Below are 27,428 nucleotides of genomic sequence, written 5' to 3'. Positions count from 1 at the left end.
TCTTTCTGTCAATGACAGGCTCTGTGAGGTAACGCTCCAACTCAATTTCAAAACTGCACTGGACTTCAGCCCTGCCCTCTTGGCTTCCAAGGATTCTAGCGTAGAGGCTGTCCACCAGACTGGGTGGCTGATTCATCTACTTGGACTCTTTGCTTTTTTGCACCTGGATTTGTGTCCTCCTCTTCACTTGTCCCATCTACGTCATCTTGGATCGAATCCATCTTTATCATCCTCTCCTCCAACTCTCTCATTTTTCCAAGCATTTCATTCTTCATTTCTTCCAGTTTCCTGAAGAAATGTTTCTTCACGATTGGCGGATCCTTCTCATCTGCACTGTTTTCCTTCTCAACCTTTTTGGTTGTTTTGACAATTGCAGTATCACAGTCCTCTTTTTCTCATATCTTCTCTAATCTGAGAAATGTTTCTTCTTCACGATTGGCGGATCCTTCTCATCTGCACTGTTTTCCTTCTCAACCTTTTTGGTTGTTTTGACAATTGCAGTATCACAGTCCTTTTTCTAATATCTTCTCTAATCTTAGAAATGTTTCTTCACGATTGGCTGATCCTTCTCATCTGCACTGTTTTCCTTCTCAACCTTTCTGGTTGTTTTGACAATTGCAGTATCACAGTCCTCTTTCTCATATCTTCTCTAATCTGAGAAATGTTTCTTCTTCACGATTGGCTGATCCTTCTCATCTGCACTGTTTTCCTTCAAGTTTTAGGTTGTAGTGCAGAAAGCAGTGCTTGTCTGCTTGGTCCCCTGTCAGTCTGCTTATCATAAATAATCCCCACCTCACTGAACACTCGATTGGGACCGAGGAAGGTGGGGGACAGAAACTTCTTTGCCAATGGAGCAAGTGATTGAAGTCTGTCGTCATTCTGCTTCCACCACTCCAAAGGCAAGCCGCTCTTTCTGTCAATGACAGGCTCTGTGAGGTAACGCTCCAACTCAATTTCAAAACTGCACTGGACTTCAGCCCTGCCCTCTTGGCTTCCAAGGATTCTAGCGTAGAGGCTGTCCACCAGACTGGGTGGCTGATTCATCTACTTGGACTCTTTGCTTTTTTGCACCTGGATTTGTGTCCTCCTCTTCACTTGTCCCATCTACGTCATCTTGGATCGAATCCATCTTTATCATCCTCTCCTCCAACTCTCTCATTTTTCCAAGCATTTCATTCTTCATTTCTTCCAGTTTCCTGAAGAAATGTTTCTTCACGATTGGCGGATCCTTCTCATCTGCACTGTTTTCCTTCTCAACCTTTTTGGTTGTTTTGACAATTGCAGTATCACAGTCCTCTTTTTCTATTATCTTCTCTAATCTGAGAAATGTTTCTTCTTCACGATTGGCGGATCCTTCTCATCTGCACTGTTTTCCTTCTCAACCTTTTTGGTTGTTTTGACAATTGCAGTATCACAGTCCTTTTTCTAATATCTTCTCTAATCTTAGAAATGTTTCTTCACGATTGGCTGATCCTTCTCATCTGCACTGTTTTCCTTCTCAACCTTTCTGGTTGTTTTGACAATTGCAGTATCACAGTCCTCTTTCTCATATCTTCTCTAATCTGAGAAATGTTTCTTCTTCACGATTGGCTGATCCTTCTCATCTGCACTGTTTTCCTTCAAGTTTTAGGTTGTAGTGCAGAAAGCAGTGCTTGTCTGCTTGGTCCCCTGTCAGTCTGCTTATCATAAATAATCCCCACCTCACTGAACACTCGATTGGGACCGAGGAAGGTGGGGGACAGAAACTTCTTTGCCAATGGAGCAAGTGATTGAAGTCTGTCGTCATTCTGCTTCCACCACTCCAAAGGCAAGCCGCTCTTTCTGTCAATGACAGGCTCTGTGAGGTAACGCTCCAACTCAATTTCAAAACTGCACTGGACTTCAGCCCTGCCCTCTTGGCTTCCAAGGATTCTAGCGTAGAGGCTGTCCACCAGACTGGGTGGCTGATTCATCTACTTGGACTCTTTGCTTTTTTGCACCTGGATTTGTGTCCTCCTCTTCACTTGTCCCATCTACGTCATCTTGGATCGAATCCATCTTTATCATCCTCTCCTCCAACTCTCTCATTTTTCCAAGCATTTCATTCTTCATTTCTTCCAGTTTCCTGAAGAAATGTTTCTTCACGATTGGCGGATCCTTCTCATCTGCACTGTTTTCCTTCTCAACCTTTTTGGTTGTTTTGACAATTGCAGTATCACAGTCCTCTTTTTCTATTATCTTCTCTAATCTGAGAAATGTTTCTTCTTCACGATTGGCTGATCCTTCTTATCTGCGCTGTTATCCTTCTCAACCTTTTTGGTTGTTTTGACAATTGCAGTATCACAGTCCTCTTTTTCTCATATCTTCTCTAATCTGAGAAATGTTTCTTCTTCACGATTGGCGGATCCTTCTCATCTGCACTGTTTTCCTTCTCAACCTTTTTGGTTGTTTTGACAATTGCAGTATCACAGTCCTTTTTCTAATATCTTCTCTAATCTTAGAAATGTTTCTTCTTCACGATTGGCTGATCCTTCTCATCTGCACTGTTTTCCTTCTCAACTTTTCTGGTTGTTTTGACAATTGCAGTATCACAGTCCTCTTTCTCATATCTTCTCTAATCTGAGAAATGTTTCTTCTTCACGATTGGCTGATCCTTCTCATCTGCACTGTTTTCCTTCAAGTTTTAGGTTGTAGTGCAGAAAGCAGTGCTTGTCTGCTTGGTCCCCTGTCAGTCTGCTTATCATAAATAATCCCCACCTCACTGAACACTCGATTGGGACCGAGGAAGGTGGGGGACAGAAACTTCTTTGCCAATGGAGCAAGTGATTGAAGTCTGTCGTCATTCTGCTTCCACCACTCCAAAGGCAAGCCGCTCTTTCTGTCAATGACAGGCTCTGTGAGGTAACGCTCCAACTCAATTTCAAAACTGCACTGGACTTCAGCCCTGCCCTCTTGGCTTCCAAGGATTCTAGCGTAGAGGCTGTCCACCAGACTGGGTGGCTGATTCATCTACTTGGACTCTTTGCTTTTTTGCACCTGGATTTGTGTCCTCCTCTTCACTTGTCCCATCTACGTCATCTTGGATCGAATCCATCTTTATCATCCTCTCCTCCAACTCTCTCATTTTTCCAAGCATTTCATTCTTCATTTCTTCCAGTTTCCTGAAGAAATGTTTCTTCACGATTGGCGGATCCTTCTCATCTGCACTGTTTTCCTTCTCAACCTTTTTGGTTGTTTTGACAATTGCAGTATCACAGTCCTCTTTTTCTCATATCTTCTCTAATCTGAGAAATGTTTCTTCTTCACGATTGGCGGATCCTTCTCATCTGCACTGTTTTCCTTCTCAACCTTTTTGGTTGTTTTGACAATTGCAGTATCACAGTCCTTTTTCTAATATCTTCTCTAATCTTAGAAATGTTTCTTCACGATTGGCTGATCCTTCTCATCTGCACTGTTTTCCTTCTCAACCTTTCTGGTTGTTTTGACAATTGCAGTATCACAGTCCTCTTTCTCATATCTTCTCTAATCTGAGAAATGTTTCTTCTTCACGATTGGCTGATCCTTCTCATCTGCACTGTTTTCCTTCAAGTTTTAGGTTGTAGTGCAGAAAGCAGTGCTTGTCTGCTTGGTCCCCTGTCAGTCTGCTTATCATAAATAATCCCCACCTCACTGAACACTCGATTGGGACCGAGGAAGGTGGGGGACAGAAACTTCTTTGCCAATGGAGCAAGTGATTGAAGTCTGTCGTCATTCTGCTTCCACCACTCCAAAGGCAAGCCGCTCTTTCTGTCAATGACAGGCTCTGTGAGGTAACGCTCCAACTCAATTTCAAAACTGCACTGGACTTCAGCCCTGCCCTCTTGGCTTCCAAGGATTCTAGCGTAGAGGCTGTCCACCAGACTGGGTGGCTGATTCATCTACTTGGACTCTTTGCTTTTTTGCACCTGGATTTGTGTCCTCCTCTTCACTTGTCCCATCTACGTCATCTTGGATCGAATCCATCTTTATCATCCTCTCCTCCAACTCTCTCATTTTTCCAAGCATTTCATTCTTCATTTCTTCCAGTTTCCTGAAGAAATGTTTCTTCACGATTGGCGGATCCTTCTCATCTGCACTGTTTTCCTTCTCAACCTTTTTGGTTGTTTTGACAATTGCAGTATCACAGTCCTCTTTTTCTATTATCTTCTCTAATCTGAGAAATGTTTCTTCTTCACGATTGGCGGATCCTTCTCATCTGCACTGTTTTCCTTCTCAACCTTTTTGGTTGTTTTGACAATTGCAGTATCACAGTCCTTTTTCTAATATCTTCTCTAATCTTAAATGTTTCTTCACGATTGGCTGATCCTTCTCATCTGCACTGTTTTCCTTCTCAACCTTTCTGGTTGTTTTGACAATTGCAGTATCACAGTCCTCTTTCTCATATCTTCTCTAATCTGAGAAATGTTTCTTCTTCACGATTGGCTGATCCTTCTCATCTGCACTGTTTTCCTTCAAGTTTTAGGTTGTAGTGCAGAAAGCAGTGCTTGTCTGCTTGGTCCCCTGTCAGTCTGCTTATCATAAATAATCCCCACCTCACTGAACACTCGATTGGGACCGAGGAAGGTGGGGGACAGAAACTTCTTTGCCAATGGAGCAAGTGATTGAAGTCTGTCGTCATTCTGCTTCCACCACTCCAAAGGCAAGCCGCTCTTTCTGTCAATGACAGGCTCTGTGAGGTAACGCTCCAACTCAATTTCAAAACTGCACTGGACTTCAGCCCTGCCCTCTTGGCTTCCAAGGATTCTAGCGTAGAGGCTGTCCACCAGACTGGGTGGCTGATTCATCTACTTGGACTCTTTGCTTTTTTGCACCTGGATTTGTGTCCTCCTCTTCACTTGTCCCATCTACGTCATCTTGGATCGAATCCATCTTTATCATCCTCTCCTCCAACTCTCTCATTTTTCCAAGCATTTCATTCTTCATTTCTTCCAGTTTCCTGAAGAAATGTTTCTTCACGATTGGCGGATCCTTCTCATCTGCACTGTTTTCCTTCTCAACCTTTTTGGTTGTTTTGACAATTGCAGTATCACAGTCCTCTTTTTCTATTATCTTCTCTAATCTGAGAAATGTTTCTTCTTCACGATTGGCTGATCCTTCTTATCTGCGCTGTTATCCTTCTCAACCTTTTTGGTTGTTTTGACAATTGCAGTATCACAGTCCTCTTTTTCTCATATCTTCTCTAATCTGAGAAATGTTTCTTCTTCACGATTGGCGGATCCTTCTCATCTGCACTGTTTTCCTTCTCAACCTTTTTGGTTGTTTTGACAATTGCAGTATCACAGTCCTCTTTTTCTCATATCTTCTCTAATCTGAGAAATGTTTCTTCTTCACGATTGGCGGATCCTTCTCATCTGCACTGTTTTCCTTCTCAACCTTTTTGGTTGTTTTGACAATTGCAGTATCACAGTCCTTTTTCTAATATCTTCTCTAATCTTAGAAATGTTTCTTCTTCACGATTGGCTGATCCTTCTCATCTGCACTGTTTTCCTTCAAGTTTTAGGTTGTAGTGCAGAAAGCAGTGCTTGTCTGCTTGGTCCCCTGTCAGTCTGCTTATCATAAATAATCCCCACCTCACTGAACACTCGATTGGGACCGAGGAAGGTGGGGGACAGAAACTTCTTTGCCAATGGAGCAAGTGATTGAAGTCTGTCGTCATTCTGCTTCCACCACTCCAAAGGCAAGCCGCTCTTTCTGTCAATGACAGGCTCTGTGAGGTAACGCTCCAACTCAATTTCAAAACTGCACTGGACTTCAGCCCTGCCCTCTTGGCTTCCAAGGATTCTAGCGTAGAGGCTGTCCACCAGACTGGGTGGCTGATTCATCTACTTGGACTCTTTGCTTTTTTGCACCTGGATTTGTGTCCTCCTTTTCACTTGTCCGATCTACGTCATCTTGGATCGAATCCATCTTTATCATCCTCTCCTCCAACTCTCTCATTTTTCCAAGCATTTCATTCTTCATTTCTTCCAGTTTCCTGAAGAAATGTTTCTTCACGATTGGCGGATCCTTCTCATCTGCACTGTTTTCCTTCTCAACCTTTTTGGTTGTTTTGACAATTGCAGTATCACAGTCCTCTTTTTCTCATATCTTCTCTAATCTGAGAAATGTTTCTTCTTCACGATTGGCGGATCCTTCTCATCTGCACTGTGTTCCTTCTCAACCTTTTTGGTTGTTTTGACAATTGCAGTATCACAGTCCTCTTTTTCTCATATCTTCTCTAATCTGAGAAATGTTTCTTCTTCACGATTGGCGGATCCTTCTCATCTGCACTGTTTTCCTTCTCAACCTTTTTGGTTGTTTTGACAATTGCAGTATCACAGTCCTTTTTCTAATATCTTCTCTAATCTTAGAAATGTTTCTTCTTCACGATTGGCTGATCCTTCTCATCTGCACTGTTTTCCTTCAAGTTTTAGGTTGTAGTGCAGAAAGCAGTGCTTGTCTGCTTGGTCCCCTGTCAGTCTGCTTATCATAAATAATCCCCACCTCACTGAACACTCGATTGGGACCGAGGAAGGTGGGGGACAGAAACTTCTTTGCCAATGGAGCAAGTGATTGAAGTCTGTCGTCATTCTGCTTCCACCACTCCAAAGGCAAGCCGCTCTTTCTGTCAATGACAGGCTCTGTGAGGTAACGCTCCAACTCAATTTCAAAACTGCACTGGACTTCAGCCCTGCCCTCTTGGCTTCCAAGGATTCTAGCGTAGAGGCTGTCCACCAGACTGGGTGGCTGATTCATCTACTTGGACTCTTTGCTTTTTTGCACCTGGATTTGTGTCCTCCTTTTCACTTGTCCGATCTACGTCATCTTGGATCGAATCCATCTTTATCATCCTCTCCTCCAACTCTCTCATTTTTCCAAGCATTTCATTCTTCATTTCTTCCAGTTTCCTGAAGAAATGTTTCTTCACGATTGGCGGATCCTTCTCATCTGCACTGTTTTCCTTCTCAACCTTTTTGGTTGTTTTGACAATTGCAGTATCACAGTCCTCTTTTTCTCATATCTTCTCTAATCTGAGAAATGTTTCTTCTTCACGATTGGCGGATCCTTCTCATCTGCACTGTTTTCCTTCTCAACCTTTTTGGTTGTTTTGACAATTGCAGTATCACAGTCCTTTTTCTAATATCTTCTCTAATCTTAGAAATGTTTCTTCTTCACGATTGGCTGATCCTTCTCATCTGCACTGTTTTCCTTCTCAACTTTTCTGGTTGTTTTGACAATTGCAGTATCACAGTCCTCTTTTTCTATATCTTCTCTAATCTGAGAAATGTTTCTTCTTCACGATTGGCTGATCCTTCTTATCTGCGCTGTTATCCTTCTCAACCTTTTTGGTTGTTTTGACAATTGCAGTATCACAGTCCTCTTTTTCTCATATCTTCTCTAATCTGAGAAATGTTTCTTCTTCACGATTGGCGGATCCTTCTCATCTGCACTGTGTTCCTTCTCAACCTTTCTGGTTGTTTTGACAATTGCAGTATCACAGTCCTCTTTCTCATATCTTCTCTAATCTGAGAAATGTTTCTTCTTCACGATTGGCTGATCCTTCTCATCTGCACTGTTTTCCTTCAAGTTTTAGGTTGTAGTGCAGAAAGCAGTGCTTGTCTGCTTGGTCCCCTGTCAGTCTGCTTATCATAAATAATCCCCACCTCACTGAACACTCGATTGGGACCGAGGAAGGTGGGGGACAGAAACTTCTTTGCCAATGGAGCAAGTGATTGAAGTCTGTCGTCATTCTGCTTCCACCACTCCAAAGGCAAGCCGCTCTTTCTGTCAATGACAGGCTCTGTGAGGTAACGCTCCAACTCAATTTCAAAACTGCACTGGACTTCAGCCCTGCCCTCTTGGCTTCCAAGGATTCTAGCGTAGAGGCTGTCCACCAGACTGGGTGGCTGATTCATCTACTTGGACTCTTTGCTTTTTTGCACCTGGATTTGTGTCCTCCTCTTCACTTGTCCCATCTACGTCATCTTGGATCGAATCCATCTTTATCATCCTCTCCTCCAACTCTCTCATTTTTCCAAGCATTTCATTCTTCATTTCTTCCAGTTTCCTGAAGAAATGTTTCTTCACGATTGGCGGATCCTTCTCATCTGCACTGTTTTCCTTCTCAACCTTTTTGGTTGTTTTGACAATTGCAGTATCACAGTCCTCTTTTTCTCATATCTTCTCTAATCTGAGAAATGTTTCTTCTTCACGATTGGCGGATCCTTCTCATCTGCACTGTTTTCCTTCTCAACCTTTTTGGTTGTTTTGACAATTGCAGTATCACAGTCCTTTTTCTAATATCTTCTCTAATCTTAGAAATGTTTCTTCACGATTGGCTGATCCTTCTCATCTGCACTGTTTTCCTTCTCAACCTTTCTGGTTGTTTTGACAATTGCAGTATCACAGTCCTCTTTCTCATATCTTCTCTAATCTGAGAAATGTTTCTTCTTCACGATTGGCTGATCCTTCTCATCTGCACTGTTTTCCTTCAAGTTTTAGGTTGTAGTGCAGAAAGCAGTGCTTGTCTGCTTGGTCCCCTGTCAGTCTGCTTATCATAAATAATCCCCACCTCACTGAACACTCGATTGGGACCGAGGAAGGTGGGGGACAGAAACTTCTTTGCCAATGGAGCAAGTGATTGAAGTCTGTCGTCATTCTGCTTCCACCACTCCAAAGGCAAGCCGCTCTTTCTGTCAATGACAGGCTCTGTGAGGTAACGCTCCAACTCAATTTCAAAACTGCACTGGACTTCAGCCCTGCCCTCTTGGCTTCCAAGGATTCTAGCGTAGAGGCTGTCCACCAGACTGGGTGGCTGATTCATCTACTTGGACTCTTTGCTTTTTTGCACCTGGATTTGTGTCCTCCTCTTCACTTGTCCCATCTACGTCATCTTGGATCGAATCCATCTTTATCATCCTCTCCTCCAACTCTCTCATTTTTCCAAGCATTTCATTCTTCATTTCTTCCAGTTTCCTGAAGAAATGTTTCTTCACGATTGGCGGATCCTTCTCATCTGCACTGTTTTCCTTCTCAACCTTTTTGGTTGTTTTGACAATTGCAGTATCACAGTCCTCTTTTTCTCATATCTTCTCTAATCTGAGAAATGTTTCTTCTTCACGATTGGCGGATCCTTCTCATCTGCACTGTTTTCCTTCTCAACCTTTTTGGTTGTTTTGACAATTGCAGTATCACAGTCCTTTTTCTAATATCTTCTCTAATCTTAGAAATGTTTCTTCTTCACGATTGGCTGATCCTTCTCATCTGCACTGTTTTCCTTCAAGTTTTAGGTTGTAGTGCAGAAAGCAGTGCTTGTCTGCTTGGTCCCCTGTCAGTCTGCTTATCATAAATAATCCCCACCTCACTGAACACTCGATTGGGACCGAGGAAGGTGGGGGACAGAAACTTCTTTGCCAATGGAGCAAGTGATTGAAGTCTGTCGTCATTCTGCTTCCACCACTCCAAAGGCAAGCCGCTCTTTCTGTCAATGACAGGCTCTGTGAGGTAACGCTCCAACTCAATTTCAAAACTGCACTGGACTTCAGCCCTGCCCTCTTGGCTTCCAAGGATTCTAGCGTAGAGGCTGTCCACCAGACTGGGTGGCTGATTCATCTACTTGGACTCTTTGCTTTTTTGCACCTGGATTTGTGTCCTCCTTTTCACTTGTCCGATCTACGTCATCTTGGATCGAATCCATCTTTATCATCCTCTCCTCCAACTCTCTCATTTTTCCAAGCATTTCATTCTTCATTTCTTCCAGTTTCCTGAAGAAATGTTTCTTCACGATTGGCGGATCCTTCTCATCTGCACTGTTTTCCTTCTCAACCTTTTTGGTTGTTTTGACAATTGCAGTATCACAGTCTTCTTTTTCTAATATCTTCTCTAATCTGAGAAATGTTTCTTCTTCACGATTGGCTGATCCTTCTTATCTGCGCTGTTATCCTTCTCAACCTTTTTGGTTGTTTTGACAATTGCAGTATCACAGTCCTCTTTTTCTCATATCTTCTCTAATCTGAGAAATGTTTCTTCTTCACGATTGGCGGATCCTTCTCATCTGCACTGTGTTCCTTCTCAACCTTTTTGGTTGTTTTGACAATTGCAGTATCACAGTCCTCTTTTTCTCATATCTTCTCTAATCTGAGAAATGTTTCTTCTTCACGATTGGCGGATCCTTCTCATCTGCACTGTTTTCCTTCTCAACCTTTTTGGTTGTTTTGACAATTGCAGTATCACAGTCCTTTTTCTAATATCTTCTCTAATCTTAGAAATGTTTCTTCTTCACGATTGGCGGATCCTTCTCATCTGCACTGTTTTCCTTCTCAACCTTTCTGGTTGTTTTGACAATTGCAGTATCACAGTCCTCTTTCTCATATCTTCTCTAATCTGAGAAATGTTTCTTCTTCACGATTGGCTGATCCTTCTCATCTGCACTGTTTTCCTTCAAGTTTTAGGTTGTAGTGCAGAAAGCAGTGCTTGTCTGCTTGGTCCCCTGTCAGTCTGCTTATCATAAATAATCCCCACCTCACTGAACACTCGATTGGGACCGAGGAAGGTGGGGGACAGAAACTTCTTTGCCAATGGAGCAAGTGATTGAAGTCTGTCGTCATTCTGCTTCCACCACTCCAAAGGCAAGCCGCTCTTTCTGTCAATGACAGGCTCTGTGAGGTAACGCTCCAACTCAATTTCAAAACTGCACTGGACTTCAGCCCTGCCCTCTTGGCTTCCAAGGATTCTAGCGTAGAGGCTGTCCACCAGACTGGGTGGCTGATTCATCTACTTGGACTCTTTGCTTTTTTGCACCTGGATTTGTGTCCTCCTCTTCACTTGTCCCATCTACGTCATCTTGGATCGAATCCATCTTTATCATCCTCTCCTCCAACTCTCTCATTTTTCCAAGCATTTCATTCTTCATTTCTTCCAGTTTCCTGAAGAAATGTTTCTTCACGATTGGCGGATCCTTCTCATCTGCACTGTTTTCCTTCTCAACCTTTTTGGTTGTTTTGACAATTGCAGTATCACAGTCTTCTTTTTCTAATATCTTCTCTAATCTGAGAAATGTTTCTTCTTCACGATTGGCGGATCCTTCTCATCTGCACTGTTTTCCTTCTCAACCTTTTTGGTTGTTTTGACAATTGCAGTATCACAGTCCTTTTTCTCATATCTTCTCTAATCTTAGAAATGTTTCTTCTTCACGATTGGCGGATCCTTCTCATCTGCACTGTTTTCCTTCTCAACCTTTTTGGTTGTTTTGACAATTGCAGTATCACAGTCCTCTTTTTCTCATATCTTCTCTAATCTGAGAAATGTTTCTTCTTCACGATTGGCGGATCCTTCTCATCTGCACTGTTTTCCTTCTCAACCTTTTTGGTTGTTTTGACAATTGCAGTATCACAGTCCTCTTTTTCTATTATCTTCTCTAATCTGAGAAATGTTTCTTCTTCACGATTGGCGGATCCTTCTCATCTGCACTGTTTTCCTTCTCAACCTTTTTGGTTGTTTTGACAATTGCAGTATCACAGTCCTTTTTCTAATATCTTCTCTAATCTTAGAAATGTTTCTTCTTCACGATTGGCTGATCCTTCTCATCTGCACTGTTTTCCTTCTCAACTTTTCTGGTTGTTTTGACAATTGCAGTATCACAGTCCTCTTTTTCTATTATCTTCTCTAATCTGAGAAATGTTTCTTCTTCACGATTGGCTGATCCTTCTTATCTGCGCTGTTATCCTTCTCAACCTTTTTGGTTGTTTTGACAATTGCAGTATCACAGTCCTCTTTTTCTCATATCTTCTCTAATCTGAGAAATGTTTCTTCTTCACGATTGGCGGATCCTTCTCATCTGCACTGTGTTCCTTCTCAACCTTTTTGGTTGTTTTGACAATTGCAGTATCACAGTCCTCTTTTTCTCATATCTTCTCTAATCTGAGAAATGTTTCTTCTTCACGATTGGCGGATCCTTCTCATCTGCACTGTTTTCCTTCTCAACCTTTTTGGTTGTTTTGACAATTGCAGTATCACAGTCCTTTTTCTAATATCTTCTCTAATCTGAGAAATGTTTCTTCTTCACGATTGGCTGATCCTTCTCATCTGCACTGTTTTCCTTCAAGTTTTAGGTTGTAGTGCAGAAAGCAGTGCTTGTCTGCTTGGTCCCCTGTCAGTCTGCTTATCATAAATAATCCCCACCTCACTGAACACTCGATTGGGACCGAGGAAGGTGGGGGACAGAAACTTCTTTGCCAATGGAGCAAGTGATTGAAGTCTGTCGTCATTCTGCTTCCACCACTCCAAAGGCAAGCCGCTCTTTCTGTCAATGACAGGCTCTGTGAGGTAACGCTCCAACTCAATTTCAAAACTGCACTGGACTTCAGCCCTGCCCTCTTGGCTTCCAAGGATTCTAGCGTAGAGGCTGTCCACCAGACTGGGTGGCTGATTCATCTACTTGGACTCTTTGCTTTTTTGCACCTGGATTTGTGTCCTCCTTTTCACTTGTCCGATCTACGTCATCTTGGATCGAATCCATCTTTATCATCCTCTCCTCCAACTCTCTCATTTTTCCAAGCATTTCATTCTTCATTTCTTCCAGTTTCCTGAAGAAATGTTTCTTCACGATTGGCGGATCCTTCTCATCTGCACTGTTTTCCTTCTCAACCTTTTTGGTTGTTTTGACAATTGCAGTATCACAGTCTTCTTTTTCTAATATCTTCTCTAATCTGAGAAATGTTTCTTCTTCACGATTGGCTGATCCTTCTTATCTGCGCTGTTATCCTTCTCAACCTTTTTGGTTGTTTTGACAATTGCAGTATCACAGTCCTCTTTTTCTCATATCTTCTCTAATCTGAGAAATGTTTCTTCTTCACGATTGGCGGATCCTTCTCATCTGCACTGTGTTCCTTCTCAACCTTTTTGGTTGTTTTGACAATTGCAGTATCACAGTCCTCTTTTTCTCATATCTTCTCTAATCTGAGAAATGTTTCTTCTTCACGATTGGCGGATCCTTCTCATCTGCACTGTTTTCCTTCTCAACCTTTTTGGTTGTTTTGACAATTGCAGTATCACAGTCCTTTTTCTAATATCTTCTCTAATCTTAGAAATGTTTCTTCTTCACGATTGGCGGATCCTTCTCATCTGCACTGTTTTCCTTCTCAACCTTTCTGGTTGTTTTGACAATTGCAGTATCACAGTCCTCTTTCTCATATCTTCTCTAATCTGAGAAATGTTTCTTCTTCACGATTGGCTGATCCTTCTCATCTGCACTGTTTTCCTTCAAGTTTTAGGTTGTAGTGCAGAAAGCAGTGCTTGTCTGCTTGGTCCCCTGTCAGTCTGCTTATCATAAATAATCCCCACCTCACTGAACACTCGATTGGGACCGAGGAAGGTGGGGGACAGAAACTTCTTTGCCAATGGAGCAAGTGATTGAAGTCTGTCGTCATTCTGCTTCCACCACTCCAAAGGCAAGCCGCTCTTTCTGTCAATGACAGGCTCTGTGAGGTAACGCTCCAACTCAATTTCAAAACTGCACTGGACTTCAGCCCTGCCCTCTTGGCTTCCAAGGATTCTAGCGTAGAGGCTGTCCACCAGACTGGGTGGCTGATTCATCTACTTGGACTCTTTGCTTTTTTGCACCTGGATTTGTGTCCTCCTTTTCACTTGTCCGATCTACGTCATCTTGGATCGAATCCATCTTTATCATCCTCTCCTCCAACTCTCTCATTTTTCCAAGCATTTCATTCTTCATTTCTTCCAGTTTCCTGAAGAAATGTTTCTTCACGATTGGCGGATCCTTCTCATCTGCACTGTTTTCCTTCTCAACCTTTTTGGTTGTTTTGACAATTGCAGTATCACAGTCTTCTTTTTCTAATATCTTCTCTAATCTGAGAAATGTTTCTTCTTCACGATTGGCTGATCCTTCTTATCTGCGCTGTTATCCTTCTCAACCTTTTTGGTTGTTTTGACAATTGCAGTATCACAGTCCTCTTTTTCTCATATCTTCTCTAATCTGAGAAATGTTTCTTCTTCACGATTGGCGGATCCTTCTCATCTGCACTGTTTTCCTTCTCAACCTTTTTGGTTGTTTTGACAATTGCAGTATCACAGTCCTCTTTTTCTCATATCTTCTCTAATCTGAGAAATGTTTCTTCTTCACGATTGGCGGATCCTTCTCATCTGCACTGTTTTCCTTCTCAACCTTTTTGGTTGTTTTGACAATTGCAGTATCACAGTCCTTTTTCTAATATCTTCTCTAATCTTAGAAATGTTTCTTCTTCACGATTGGCGGATCCTTCTCATCTGCACTGTTTTCCTTCTCAACCTTTCTGGTTGTTTTGACAATTGCAGTATCACAGTCCTCTTTCTCATATCTTCTCTAATCTGAGAAATGTTTCTTCTTCACGATTGGCTGATCCTTCTCATCTGCACTGTTTTCCTTCAAGTTTTAGGTTGTAGTGCAGAAAGCAGTGCTTGTCTGCTTGGTCCCCTGTCAGTCTGCTTATCATAAATAATCCCCACCTCACTGAACACTCGATTGGGACCGAGGAAGGTGGGGGACAGAAACTTCTTTGCCAATGGAGCAAGTGATTGAAGTCTGTCGTCATTCTGCTTCCACCACTCCAAAGGCAAGCCGCTCTTTCTGTCAATGACAGGCTCTGTGAGGTAACGCTCCAACTCAATTTCAAAACTGCACTGGACTTCAGCCCTGCCCTCTTGGCTTCCAAGGATTCTAGCGTAGAGGCTGTCCACCAGACTGGGTGGCTGATTCATCTACTTGGACTCTTTGCTTTTTTGCACCTGGATTTGTGTCCTCCTTTTCACTTGTCCCATCTACGTCATCTTGGATCGAATCCATCTTTATCATCCTCTCCTCCAACTCTCTCATTTTTCCAAGCATTTCATTCTTCATTTCTTCCAGTTTCCTGAAGAAATGTTTCTTCACGATTGGCGGATCCTTCTCATCTGCACTGTTTTCCTTCTCAACCTTTTTGGTTGTTTTGACAATTGCAGTATCACAGTCTTCTTTTTCTAATATCTTCTCTAATCTGAGAAATGTTTCTTCTTCACGATTGGCTGATCCTTCTTATCTGCGCTGTTATCCTTCTCAACCTTTTTGGTTGTTTTGACAATTGCAGTATCACAGTCCTCTTTTTCTCATATCTTCTCTAATCTGAGAAATGTTTCTTCTTCACGATTGGCGGATCCTTCTCATCTGCACTGTGTTCCTTCTCAACCTTTTTGGTTGTTTTGACAATTGCAGTATCACAGTCCTCTTTTCTCATATCTTCTCTAATCTGAGAAATGTTTCTTCTTCACGATTGGCGGATCCTTCTCATCTGCACTGTTTTCCTTCTCAACCTTTTTGGTTGTTTTGACAATTGCAGTATCACAGTCCTTTTTCTAATATCTTCTCTAATCTTAGAAATGTTTCTTCTTCACGATTGGCGGATCCTTCTCATCTGCACTGTTTTCCTTCTCAACCTTTCTGGTTGTTTTGACAATTGCAGTATCACAGTCCTCTTTCTCATATCTTCTCTAATCTGAGAAATGTTTCTTCTTCACGATTGGCTGATCCTTCTCATCTGCACTGTTTTCCTTCAAGTTTTAGGTTGTAGTGCAGAAAGCAGTGCTTGTCTGCTTGGTCCCCTGTCAGTCTGCTTATCATAAATAATCCCCACCTCACTGAACACTCGATTGGGACCGAGGAAGGTGGGGGACAGAAACTTCTTTGCCAATGGAGCAAGTGATTGAAGTCTGTCGTCATTCTGCTTCCACCACTCCAAAGGCAAGCCGCTCTTTCTGTCAATGACAGGCTCTGTGAGGTAACGCTCCAACTCAATTTCAAAACTGCACTGGACTTCAGCCCTGCCCTCTTGGCTTCCAAGGATTCTAGCGTAGAGGCTGTCCACCAGACTGGGTGGCTGATTCATCTACTTGGACTCTTTGCTTTTTTGCACCTGGATTTGTGTCCTCCTCTTCACTTGTCCCATCTACGTCATCTTGGATCGAATCCATCTTTATCATCCTCTCCTCCAACTCTCTCATTTTTCCAAGCATTTCATTCTTCATTTCTTCCAGTTTCCTGAAGAAATGTTTCTTCACGATTGGCGGATCCTTCTCATCTGCACTGTTTTCCTTCTCAACCTTTTTGGTTGTTTTGACAATTGCAGTATCACAGTCTTCTTTTTCTAATATCTTCTCTAATCTGAGAAATGTTTCTTCTTCACGATTGGCGGATCCTTCTCATCTGCACTGTTTTCCTTCTCAACCTTTTTGGTTGTTTTGACAATTGCAGTATCACAGTCCTTTTTCTCATATCTTCTCTAATCTTAGAAATGTTTCTTCTTCACGATTGGCGGATCCTTCTCATCTGCACTGTTTTCCTTCTCAACCTTTCTGGTTGTTTTGACAATTGCAGTATCACAGTCCTCTTTCTCATATCTTCTCTAATCTGAGAAATGTTTCTTCTTCACGATTGGCGGATCCTTCTCATCTGCACTGTTTTCCTTCTCAACCTTTTTGGTTGTTTTGACAATTGCAGTATCACAGTCCTCTTTTTCTCATATCTTCTCTAATCTGAGAAATGTTTCTTCTTCACGATTGGCGGATCCTTCTCATCTGCACTGTTTTCCTTCTCAACCTTTTTGGTTGTTTTGACAATTGCAGTATCACAGTCCTTTTTCTAATATCTTCTCTAATCTGAGAAATGTTCTCTTCACGATTGGCGGATCCTTCTCATCTGCACTGTTTTCCTTCTCAACCTTTTTGGTTGTTTTGACAATTGCAGTATCACAGTCCTCTTTCTCATATCTTCTCTAATCTGAGAAATGTTTCTTCTTCACGATTGGCTGATCCTTCTCATCTGCACTGTTTTCCTTCAAGTTTTAGGTTGTAGTGCAGAAAGCAGTGCTTGTCTGCTTGGTCCCCTGTCAGTCTGCTTATCATAAATAATCCCCACCTCACTGAACACTCGATTGGGACCGAGGAAGGTGGGGGACAGAAACTTCTTTGCCAATGGAGCAAGTGATTGAAGTCTGTCGTCATTCTGCTTCCACCACTCCAAAGGCAAGCCGCTCTTTCTGTCAATGACAGGCTCTGTGAGGTAACGCTCCAACTCAATTTCAAAACTGCACTGGACTTCAGCCCTGCCCTCTTGGCTTCCAAGGATTCTAGCGTAGAGGCTGTCCACCAGACTGGGTGGCTGATTCATCTACTTGGACTCTTTGCTTTTTTGCACCTGGATTTGTGTCCTCCTTTTCACTTGTCCCATCTACGTCATCTTGGATCGAATCCATCTTTATCATCCTCTCCTCCAACTCTCTCATTTTTCCAAGCATTTCATTCTTCATTTCTTCCAGTTTCCTGAAGAAATGTTTCTTCACGATTGGCGGATCCTTCTCATCTGCACTGTTTTCCTTCTCAACCTTTTTGGTTGTTTTGACAATTGCAGTATCACAGTCTTTTTCTAATATCTTCTCTAATCTGAGAAATGTTTCTTCTTCACGATTGGCGGATCCTTCTCATCTGCACTGTTTTCCTTCTCAACCTTTTTGGTTGTTTTGACAATTGCAGTATCACAGTCCTTTTTCTAATATCTTCTCTAATCTGAGAAATGTTTCTTCACGATTGGCGGATCCTTCTCATCTGCACTGTTTTCCTTCTCAACCTTTTTGGTTGTTTTGACAATTGCAGTATCACAGTCCTCTTTCTCATATCTTCTCTAATCTGAGAAATGTTTCTTCTTCACGATTGGCTGATCCTTCTCATCTGCACTGTTTTCCTTCAAGTTTTAGGTTGTAGTGCAGAAAGCAGTGCTTGTCTGCTTGGTCCCCTGTCAGTCTGCTTATCATAAATAATCCCCACCTCACTGAACACTCGATTGGGACCGAGGAAGGTGGGGGACAGAAACTTCTTTGCCAATGGAGCAAGTGATTGAAGTCTGTCGTCATTCTGCTTCCACCACTCCAAAGGCAAGCCGCTCTTTCTGTCAATGACAGGCTCTGTGAGGTAACGCTCCAACTCAATTTCAAAACTGCACTGGACTTCAGCCCTGCCCTCTTGGCTTCCAAGGATTCTAGCGTAGAGGCTGTCCACCAGACTGGGTGGCTGATTCATCTACTTGGACTCTTTGCTTTTTTGCACCTGGATTTGTGTCCTCCTTTTCACTTGTCCCATCTACGTCATCTTGGATCGAATCCATCTTTATCATCCTCTCCTCCAACTCTCATTTTTCCAAGCATTTCATTCTTCATTTCTTCCAGTTTCCTGAAGAAATGTTTCTTCACGATTGGCGGATCCTTCTCATCTGCACTGTTTTCCTTCTCAACCTTTTTGGTTGTTTTGACAATTGCAGTATCACAGTCTTCTTTTTCTAATATCTTCTCTAATCTGAGAAATGTTTCTTCTTCACGATTGGCGGATCCTTCTCATCTGCACTGTTTTCCTTCTCAACCTTTTTGGTTGTTTTGACAATTGCAGTATCACAGTCCTCTTTTTCTAATATCTTCTCTAATCTGAGAAATGTTTCTTCTTCACGATTGGCTGATCCTTCTTATCTGCGCTGTTATCCTTCTCAACCTTTTTGGTTGTTTTGACAATTGCAGTATCACAGTCCTCTTTTTCTCATATCTTCTCTAATCTGAGAAATGTTTCTTCTTCACGATTGGCGGATCCTTCTCATCTGCACTGTTTTCCTTCTCAACCTTTTTGGTTGTTTTGACAATTGCAGTATCACAGTCCTCTTTCTCATATCTTCTCTAATCTGAGAAATGTTTCTTCTTCACGATTGGCGGATCCTTCTCATCTGCACTGTTTTCCTTCTCAACCTTTTTGGTTGTTTTGACAATTGCAGTATCACAGTCCTTTTTCTAATATCTTCTCTAATCTGAGAAATGTTTCTTCTTCACGATTGGCGGATCCTTCTCATCTGCACTGTTTTCCTTCTCAACCTTTTTGGTTGTTTTGACAATTGCAGTATCACAGTCCTCTTTCTCATATCTTCTCTAATCTGAGAAATGTTTCTTCTTCACGATTGGCTGATCCTTCTCATCTGCACTGTTTTCCTTCAAGTTTTAGGTTGTAGTGCAGAAAGCAGTGCTTGTCTGCTTGGTCCCCTGTCAGTCTGCTTATCATAAATAATCCCCACCTCACTGAACACTCGATTGGGACCGAGGAAGGTGGGGGACAGAAACTTCTTTGCCAATGGAGCAAGTGATTGAAGTCTGTCGTCATTCTGCTTCCACCACTCCAAAGGCAAGCCGCTCTTTCTGTCAATGACAGGCTCTGTGAGGTAACGCTCCAACTCAATTTCAAAACTGCACTGGACTTCAGCCCTGCCCTCTTGGCTTCCAAGGATTCTAGCGTAGAGGCTGTCCACCAGACTGGGTGGCTGATTCATCTACTTGGACTCTTTGCTTTTTTGCACCTGGATTTGTGTCCTCCTTTTCACTTGTCCCATCTACGTCATCTTGGATCGAATCCATCTTTATCATCCTCTCCTCCAACTCTCATTTTTCCAAGCATTTCATTCTTCATTTCTTCCAGTTTCCTGAAGAAATGTTTCTTCACGATTGGCGGATCCTTCTCATCTGCACTGTTTTCCTTCTCAACCTTTTTGGTTGTTTTGACAATTGCAGTATCACAGTCTTCTTTTTCTAATATCTTCTCTAATCTGAGAAATGTTTCTTCTTCACGATTCGCGGATCCTTCTCATCTGCACTGTTTTCCTTCTCAACCTTTTTGGTTGTTTTGACAATTGCAGTATCACAGTCCTCTTTTTCTAATATCTTCTCTAATCTGAGAAATGTTTCTTCTTCACGATTGGCTGATCCTTCTTATCTGCGCTGTTATCCTTCTCAACCTTTTTGGTTGTTTTGACAATTGCAGTATCACAGTCCTCTTTTTCTCATATCTTCTCTAATCTGAGAAATGTTTCTTCTTCACGATTGGCGGATCCTTCTCATCTGCACTGTTTTCCTTCTCAACCTTTTTGGTTGTTTTGACAATTGCAGTATCACAGTCCTCTTTCTCATATCTTCTCTAATCTGAGAAATGTTTCTTCTTCACGATTGGCGGATCCTTCTCATCTGCACTGTTTTCCTTCTCAACCTTTTTGGTTGTTTTGACAATTGCAGTATCACAGTCCTTTTTCTAATATCTTCTCTAATCTGAGAAATGTTTCTTCTTCACGATTGGCGGATCCTTCTCATCTGCACTGTTTTCCTTCTCAACCTTTTTGGTTGTTTTGACAATTGCAGTATCACAGTCCTTTTTCTCATATCTTCTCTAATCTGAGAAATGTTTCTTCTTCACGATTGGCTGATCCTTCTCATCTGCACTGTTTTCCTTCAAGTTTTAGGTTGTAGTGCAGAAAGCAGTGCTTGTCTGCTTGGTCCCCTGTCAGTCTGCTTATCATAAATAATCCCCACCTCACTGAACACTCGATTGGGACCGAGGAAGGTGGGGGACAGAAACTTCTTTGCCAATGGAGCAAGTGATTGAAGTCTGTCGTCATTCTGCTTCCACCACTCCAAAGGCAAGCCGCTCTTTCTGTCAATGACAGGCTCTGTGAGGTAACGCTCCAACTCAATTTCAAAACTGCACTGGACTTCAGCCCTGCCCTCTTGGCTTCCAAGGATTCTAGCGTAGAGGCTGTCCACCAGACTGGGTGGCTGATTCATCTACTTGGACTCTTTGCTTTTTTGCACCTGGATTTGTGTCCTCCTTTTCACTTGTCCCATCTACGTCATCTTGGATCGAATCCATCTTTATCATCCTCTCCTCCAACTCTCTCATTTTTCCAAGCATTTCATTCTTCATTTCTTCCAGTTTCCTGAAGAAATGTTTCTTCACGATTGGCGGATCCTTCTCATCTGCACTGTTTTCCTTCTCAACCTTTTTGGTTGTTTTGACAATTGCAGTATCACAGTCTTCTTTTTCTAATATCTTCTCTAATCTGAGAAATGTTTCTTCTTCACGATTGGCGGATCCTTCTCATCTGCACTGTTTTCCTTCTCAACCTTTTTGGTTGTTTTGACAATTGCAGTATCACAGTCCTCTTTTTCTAATATCTTCTCTAATCTGAGAAATGTTTCTTCTTCACGATTGGCTGATCCTTCTTATCTGCGCTGTTATCCTTCTCAACCTTTTTGGTTGTTTTGACAATTGCAGTATCACAGTCCTCTTTTTCTCATATCTTCTCTAATCTGAGAAATGTTTCTTCTTCACGATTGGCGGATCCTTCTCATCTGCACTGTTTTCCTTCTCAACCTTTTTGGTTGTTTTGACAATTGCAGTATCACAGTCCTCTTTCTCATATCTTCTCTAATCTGAGAAATGTTTCTTCTTCACGATTGGCGGATCCTTCTCATCTGCACTGTTTTCCTTCTCAACCTTTTTGGTTGTTTTGACAATTGCAGTATCACAGTCCTTTTTCTAATATCTTCTCTAATCTGAGAAATGTTTCTTCTTCACGATTGGCGGATCCTTCTCATCTGCACTGTTTTCCTTCTCAACCTTTTTGGTTGTTTTGACAATTGCAGTATCACAGTCCTCTTTCTCATATCTTCTCTAATCTGAGAAATGTTTCTTCTTCACGATTGGCTGATCCTTCTCATCTGCACTGTTTTCCTTCAAGTTTTAGGTTGTAGTGCAGAAAGCAGTGCTTGTCTGCTTGGTCCCCTGTCAGTCTGCTTATCATAAATAATCCCCACCTCACTGAACACTCGATTGGGACCGAGGAAGGTGGGGGACAGAAACTTCTTTGCCAATGGAGCAAGTGATTGAAGTCTGTCGTCATTCTGCTTCCACCACTCCAAAGGCAAGCCGCTCTTTCTGTCAATGACAGGCTCTGTGAGGTAACGCTCCAACTCAATTTCAAAACTGCACTGGACTTCAGCCCTGCCCTCTTGGCTTCCAAGGATTCTAGCGTAGAGGCTGTCCACCAGACTGGGTGGCTGATTCATCTACTTGGACTCTTTGCTTTTTTGCACCTGGATTTGTGTCCTCCTTTTCACTTGTCCCATCTACGTCATCTTGGATCGAATCCATCTTTATCATCCTCTCCTCCAACTCTCTCATTTTTCCAAGCATTTCATTCTTCATTTCTTCCAGTTTCCTGAAGAAATGTTTCTTCACGATTGGCGGATCCTTCTCATCTGCACTGTTTTCCTTCTCAACCTTTTTGGTTGTTTTGACAATTGCAGTATCACAGTCTTCTTTTTCTAATATCTTCTCTAATCTGAGAAATGTTTCTTCTTCACGATTCGCGGATCCTTCTCATCTGCACTGTTTTCCTTCTCAACCTTTTTGGTTGTTTTGACAATTGCAGTATCACAGTCCTCTTTTTCTAATATCTTCTCTAATCTGAGAAATGTTTCTTCTTCACGATTGGCTGATCCTTCTTATCTGCGCTGTTATCCTTCTCAACCTTTTTGGTTGTTTTGACAATTGCAGTATCACAGTCCTCTTTTTCTCATATCTTCTCTAATCTGAGAAATGTTTCTTCTTCACGATTGGCGGATCCTTCTCATCTGCACTGTTTTCCTTCTCAACCTTTTTGGTTGTTTTGACAATTGCAGTATCACAGTCCTCTTTCTCATATCTTCTCTAATCTGAGAAATGTTTCTTCTTCACGATTGGCGGATCCTTCTCATCTGCACTGTTTTCCTTCTCAACCTTTTTGGTTGTTTTGACAATTGCAGTATCACAGTCCTTTTTCTAATATCTTCTCTAATCTGAGAAATGTTTCTTCTTCACGATTGGCGGATCCTTCTCATCTGCACTGTTTTCCTTCTCAACCTTTTTGGTTGTTTTGACAATTGCAGTATCACAGTCCTCTTTCTCATATCTTCTCTAATCTGAGAAATGTTTCTTCTTCACGATTGGCTGATCCTTCTCATCTGCACTGTTTTCCTTCAAGTTTTAGGTTGTAGTGCAGAAAGCAGTGCTTGTCTGCTTGGTCCCCTGTCAGTCTGCTTATCATAAATAATCCCCACCTCACTGAACACTCGATTGGGACCGAGGAAGGTGGGGGACAGAAACTTCTTTGCCAATGGAGCAAGTGATTGAAGTCTGTCGTCATTCTGCTTCCACCACTCCAAAGGCAAGCCGCTCTTTCTGTCAATGACAGGCTCTGTGAGGTAACGCTCCAACTCAATTTCAAAACTGCACTGGACTTCAGCCCTGCCCTCTTGGCTTCCAAGGATTCTAGCGTAGAGGCTGTCCACCAGACTGGGTGGCTGATTCATCTACTTGGACTCTTTGCTTTTTTGCACCTGGATTTGTGTCCTCCTTTTCACTTGTCCCATCTACGTCATCTTGGATCGAATCCATCTTTATCATCCTCTCCTCCAACTCTCTCATTTTTCCAAGCATTTCATTCTTCATTTCTTCCAGTTTCCTGAAGAAATGTTTCTTCACGATTGGCGGATCCTTCTCATCTGCACTGTTTTCCTTCTCAACCTTTTTGGTTGTTTTGACAATTGCAGTATCACAGTCTTCTTTTTCTAATATCTTCTCTAATCTGAGAAATGTTTCTTCTTCACGATTCGCGGATCCTTCTCATCTGCACTGTTTTCCTTCTCAACCTTTTTGGTTGTTTTGACAATTGCAGTATCACAGTCCTCTTTTTCTAATATCTTCTCTAATCTGAGAAATGTTTCTTCTTCACGATTGGCTGATCCTTCTTATCTGCGCTGTTATCCTTCTCAACCTTTTTGGTTGTTTTGACAATTGCAGTATCACAGTCCTCTTTTTCTCATATCTTCTCTAATCTGAGAAATGTTTCTTCTTCACGATTGGCGGATCCTTCTCATCTGCACTGTTTTCCTTCTCAACCTTTTTGGTTGTTTTGACAATTGCAGTATCACAGTCCTCTTTCTCATATCTTCTCTAATCTGAGAAATGTTTCTTCTTCACGATTGGCGGATCCTTCTCATCTGCACTGTTTTCCTTCTCAACCTTTTTGGTTGTTTTGACAATTGCAGTATCACAGTCCTTTTTCTAATATCTTCTCTAATCTGAGAAATGTTTCTTCTTCACGATTGGCGGATCCTTCTCATCTGCACTGTTTTCCTTCTCAACCTTTTTGGTTGTTTTGACAATTGCAGTATCACAGTCCTTTTTCTCATATCTTCTCTAATCTGAGAAATGTTTCTTCTTCACGATTGGCTGATCCTTCTCATCTGCACTGTTTTCCTTCAAGTTTTAGGTTGTAGTGCAGAAAGCAGTGCTTGTCTGCTTGGTCCCCTGTCAGTCTGCTTATCATAAATAATCCCCACCTCACTGAACACTCGATTGGGACCGAGGAAGGTGGGGGACAGAAACTTCTTTGCCAATGGAGCAAGTGATTGAAGTCTGTCGTCATTCTGCTTCCACCACTCCAAAGGCAAGCCGCTCTTTCTGTCAATGACAGGCTCTGTGAGGTAACGCTCCAACTCAATTTCAAAACTGCACTGGACTTCAGCCCTGCCCTCTTGGCTTCCAAGGATTCTAGCGTAGAGGCTGTCCACCAGACTGGGTGGCTGATTCATCTACTTGGACTCTTTGCTTTTTTGCACCTGGATTTGTGTCCTCCTTTTCACTTGTCCCATCTACGTCATCTTGGATCGAATCCATCTTTATCATCCTCTCCTCCAACTCTCTCATTTTTCCAAGCATTTCATTCTTCATTTCTTCCAGTTTCCTGAAGAAATGTTTCTTCACGATTGGCGGATCCTTCTCATCTGCACTGTTTTCCTTCTCAACCTTTTTGGTTGTTTTGACAATTGCAGTATCACAGTCTTCTTTTTCTAATATCTTCTCTAATCTGAGAAATGTTTCTTCTTCACGATTCGCGGATCCTTCTCATCTGCACTGTTTTCCTTCTCAACCTTTTTGGTTGTTTTGACAATTGCAGTATCACAGTCCTCTTTTTCTAATATCTTCTCTAATCTGAGAAATGTTTCTTCTTCACGATTGGCTGATCCTTCTTATCTGCGCTGTTATCCTTCTCAACCTTTTTGGTTGTTTTGACAATTGCAGTATCACAGTCCTCTTTTTCTCATATCTTCTCTAATCTGAGAAATGTTTCTTCTTCACGATTGGCGGATCCTTCTCATCTGCACTGTTTTCCTTCTCAACCTTTTTGGTTGTTTTGACAATTGCAGTATCACAGTCCTCTTTCTCATATCTTCTCTAATCTGAGAAATGTTTCTTCTTCACGATTGGCGGATCCTTCTCATCTGCACTGTTTTCCTTCTCAACCTTTTTGGTTGTTTTGACAATTGCAGTATCACAGTCCTTTTTCTAATATCTTCTCTAATCTGAGAAATGTTTCTTCTTCACGATTGGCGGATCCTTCTCATCTGCACTGTTTTCCTTCTCAACCTTTTTGGTTGTTTTGACAATTGCAGTATCACAGTCCTCTTTCTCATATCTTCTCTAATCTGAGAAATGTTTCTTCTTCACGATTGGCTGATCCTTCTCATCTGCACTGTTTTCCTTCAAGTTTTAGGTTGTAGTGCAGAAAGCAGTGCTTGTCTGCTTGGTCCCCTGTCAGTCTGCTTATCATAAATAATCCCCACCTCACTGAACACTCGATTGGGACCGAGGAAGGTGGGGGACAGAAACTTCTTTGCCAATGGAGCAAGTGATTGAAGTCTGTCGTCATTCTGCTTCCACCACTCCAAAGGCAAGCCGCTCTTTCTGTCAATGACAGGCTCTGTGAGGTAACGCTCCAACTCAATTTCAAAACTGCACTGGACTTCAGCCCTGCCCTCTTGGCTTCCAAGGATTCTAGCGTAGAGGCTGTCCACCAGACTGGGTGGCTGATTCATCTACTTGGACTCTTTGCTTTTTTGCACCTGGATTTGTGTCCTCCTCTTCACTTGTCCCATCTACGTCATCTTGGATCGAATCCATCTTTATCATCCTCTCCTCCAACTCTCTCATTTTTCCAAGCATTTCATTCTTCATTTCTTCCAGTTTCCTGAAGAAATGTTTCTTCACGATTGGCGGATCCTTCTCATCTGCACTGTTTTCCTTCTCAACCTTTTTGGTTGTTTTGACAATTGCAGTATCACAGTCCTCTTTTTCTATTATCTTCTCTAATCTGAGAAATGTTTCTTCTTCACGATTGGCTGATCCTTCTTATCTGCGCTGTTATCCTTCTCAACCTTTTTGGTTGTTTTGACAATTGCAGTATCACAGTCCTCTTTTTCTCATATCTTCTCTAATCTGAGAAATGTTTCTTCTTCACGATTGGCTGATCCTTCTCATCTGCACTGTTTTCCTTCAAGTTTTAGGTTGTAGTGCAGAAAGCAGTGCTTGTCTGCTTGGTCCCCTGTCAGTCTGCTTATCATAAATAATCCCCACCTCACTGAACACTCGATTGGGACCGAGGAAGGTGGGGGACAGAAACTTCTTTGCCAATGGAGCAAGTGATTGAAGTCTGTCGTCATTCTGCTTCCACCACTCCAAAGGCAAGCCGCTCTTTCTGTCAATGACAGGCTCTGTGAGGTAACGCTCCAACTCAATTTCAAAACTGCACTGGACTTCAGCCCTGCCCTCTTGGCTTCCAAGGATTCTAGCGTAGAGGCTGTCCACCAGACTGGGTGGCTGATTCATCTACTTGGACTCTTTGCTTTTTTGCACCTGGATTTGTGTCCTCCTTTTCACTTGTCCCATCTACGTCATCTTGGATCGAATCCATCTTTATCATCCTCTCCTCCAACTCTCTCATTTTTCCAAGCATTTCATTCTTCATTTCTTCCAGTTTCCTGAAGAAATGTTTCTTCACGATTGGCGGATCCTTCTCATCTGCACTGTTTTCCTTCTCAACCTTTTTGGTTGTTTTGACAATTGCAGTATCACAGTCTTCTTTTTCTAATATCTTCTCTAATCTGAGAAATGTTTCTTCTTCACGATTGGCGGATCCTTCTCATCTGCACTGTTTTCCTTCTCAACCTTTTTGGTTGTTTTGACAATTGCAGTATCACAGTCCTCTTTTTCTAATATGTTCTCTAATCTGAGAAATGTTTCTTCTTCACGATTGGCTGATCCTTCTTATCTGCGCTGTTATCCTTCTCAACCTTTTTGGTTGTTTTGACAATTGCAGTATCACAGTCCTCTTTTTCTCATATCTTCTCTAATCTGAGAAATGTTTCTTCTTCACGATTGGCGGATCCTTCTCATCTGCACTGTTTTCCTTCTCAACCTTTTTGGTTGTTTTGACAATTGCAGTATCACAGTCCTCTTTCTCATATCTTCTCTAATCTGAGAAATGTTTCTTCTTCACGATTGGCGGATCCTTCTCATCTGCACTGTTTTCCTTCTCAACCTTTTTGGTTGTTTTGACAATTGCAGTATCACAGTCCTTTTTCTAATATCTTCTCTAATCTGAGAAATGTTTCTTCTTCACGATTGGCGGATCCTTCTCATCTGCACTGTTTTCCTTCTCAACCTTTTTG

Source organism: Salvelinus fontinalis, unplaced genomic scaffold, assembly GCF_029448725.1.
Source record: "Salvelinus fontinalis isolate EN_2023a unplaced genomic scaffold, ASM2944872v1 scaffold_0251, whole genome shotgun sequence".
NCBI lineage: Eukaryota > Metazoa > Chordata > Actinopteri > Salmoniformes > Salmonidae > Salvelinus > Salvelinus fontinalis.
The sequence above is the reverse complement of the archived record's forward strand: the minus strand, read 5'-3'. Positions refer to the sequence as shown.